Below are 2,515 nucleotides of genomic sequence, written 5' to 3' on the forward strand. Positions count from 1 at the left end.
ATCTTTAATTTTTATCAAACTTACAAAGATACTACTAACGTTTTCGAATTATTATCAAGATGCCACTCCACCGTTTACCGTTATTTGGATAATGTGAATCCGATTGTAACATATATTTTAAAAAAAAAGGGGTAAACTATTAAAATAGTCACTTTTGTTTATCTCAGATCATATTTTAGTCACTTACGTTATCATATTGTAACATTTTAGTCATTGAACTGTTAATTGTTGTTAATAGTGTAATGGTAAGCTGAGATGACACGTTAAATAATCATTTTAAACAAAAATTTTAGGTTAATTTATACAATCGGTTCCCATATTTTTTCATTTTGAGCAATTTAATTTTTTTCTTTTATGTTCTTCTAATTTTCCTTCTTTTTTTTCTTTTTTTTTTCATTCTGTTCTGCTTCTCCATCTGTCTTCCTCCCTTCTCCATTTCTTTTAACGTAGTTTTTCTATGTTTTTCATTTGTTAAAACTAGTCCTTATGCTTTTATTTTTTTAAAACAATTTAATTTTTTCGAGTAACGTGAGGTTGTAGACTAGTTTCAACAAATGAAAAACATAGAAAAACTACATTAAAAGAAATGAAGAAGGGAGGTAAATAGATAAAGAAGCAAAAGAGAATGGAAAATAAAGAAAAAAAAGTTAAAATAACATAAAAGAAAAAATTAAATTGCTCAAAATGAAAAAAATATAAGAACCAATTGTAGAATTTAACCTAAAATTTTCGTTTGAAATGATGATTTAACATGGCACGTTAGCATATCGTTACACCATTAATGACAATTAATAGTTCAGTGACTAAAATGCTACAACACAATAACGTAAGTAACTAAAACGTAACATTTAAACCATAAGTGACTAAAATATAACCTGAAGCAAACAAAAGTGACTATTTTGATAGTTTACCCTTATTAAATTCTATTTTCTATTTTATTGTTATTTTTCCTTATCTTTCGCCTCCCTTTTCCCTTTCTTCTTGTTCTTCTTCTTCTTCATTTCTTTTCATCTTATTTCCCTGTCCCAACAAACCCTAACCGCCAAAGCATGAAACCAACTTTTGACCTAAACCTGATTTCCGTAAATCTCTTATTGTCATATTATAGTCTTCTATCATTTGATAATGTTCCCAACATCCCCTTCCTTCAATGCAGAGAGAGAGGAAGAAGAAGTGCAAACTCAAACTAATTCAGTGAAGAGTCACTGAGCAGCACCTTGATGTTAAAATATCAGCCTGCAGGAACACCGGAAATGGGCCAAATAGAATCGGGAAAAGAAAGATGTCATGGCAAGATCAGGTCTCTTGCTTGTAATAGATGTGCTTACTGCTTAGTTTGAGGGATTCTAATACTAGTCACCCTCCCTTTATTTTATTTTAATTGCTCCATGTTCTTTACTTTCTGAATTTTTTTCTCGAAAATATAGTTGCATTTGTTGGGTTTAAAAAGATAAATATAAAAATGACTACTTGAGTTCTCATTGTAAATGTAATTTAGTTGCAGATGGATGCTGCTCTACTCTACTTTGGTCCGTCGGAGTAATTGAGAAGCAAGTTTCTTCCCTTACAATTATTTGTGATGTAAATGATGATTATTGAAAGGTTTCAAATTTTGTTCCTTAAGTTACGTTTGCTAAGTAATGGAAGATGATCTTTGCACAAAAAATGAGGGTATTTGGAGTAAGCTGGGGGGGGGGGGTTGTTGTCGTTTTAATGTGGTTGGAGGTAGAGGGGTTTATTTTTAACGGAATTCTGGGTTTGGGGGGAATTTACTTAGGGTATCATTTTTCTTTTTTGAGATTTTAGGGTTAAAACTCTCAAGAAATTGATTTCCCTTTTTGAGAGTGAACCAAAAAGTAGGGTGAGGGTGGGACAGTGATAGAGACATAGGAGAGAAAAGCTCCAGGAAAAAGGGAGGGAGAACGATGAAAGTGTAGTTCTATTGGAGTTTAATGGCCATTTAAGAGATTTCAGGTGAAAAAAATAATAATTTAATATTAAAATGATAAAAAAAATTTAAACACATGGCATCGCCACATCAAATAAACACCGTAACGACTTAAAAAATTGTGGTATCAGAAAATGTAATTTTGAGATTCTATTTCTATAAATTAAATCCGTCAATATTTTTAGAGTTATTTTAGAAAAAATTAAATTTAGGGTAGGTAATTTCATTGAGTTAGTGCTTAATTAGAGTACAGGAATAAAAAAAGATTTATAAAAGAATTGCAAATTGAAATGAATATAAAGGACTTGTAAATTACATAAACCATTATATGGGATTAATAATAGTGGACGGTTATGAATTAGTAATATATGTGTTTTATATTGTAAAATTTAAGTTATAATTATGTTAAGTAATAAAATTATAATGAATAAAAAATATAGTTAGTGGAATTAAAAGAAACAAAACCCATTTCTTGTTCCATTTTATATGAAAACCGAATTGAACAAGAAGAAAAGGGGGAGAACGGCCTTAGGGTTTATAAATGTCAAGTGTTGAATTTAGTTATTT

The 2,515-nt window shown here is 29.9% G+C and overlaps 1 long non-coding RNA gene across 2 annotated transcripts; it reads left to right on the forward strand.

The window, feature by feature from the left end:
• Positions 1-967: 967 nt before the first annotated feature.
• On the forward strand, positions 968-1,623 carry LOC121229235 (uncharacterized). Of its 2 annotated transcripts, none has more exons than XR_005926934.1 (2): positions 968-1,300; positions 1,499-1,623. It is a non-coding gene; the product is annotated as an uncharacterized lncRNA (long non-coding RNA). The 2 variants fall into 2 exon arrangements; XR_005926933.1 differs by having other exon boundaries at positions 1,505-1,623.
• The last annotated feature ends 892 nt before the right edge of the window (positions 1,624-2,515 follow it).

The sequence above is a fragment of the Gossypium hirsutum genome, chromosome A01 (genome assembly GCF_007990345.1).
Source record: "Gossypium hirsutum isolate 1008001.06 chromosome A01, Gossypium_hirsutum_v2.1, whole genome shotgun sequence".
NCBI lineage: Eukaryota > Viridiplantae > Streptophyta > Magnoliopsida > Malvales > Malvaceae > Gossypium > Gossypium hirsutum.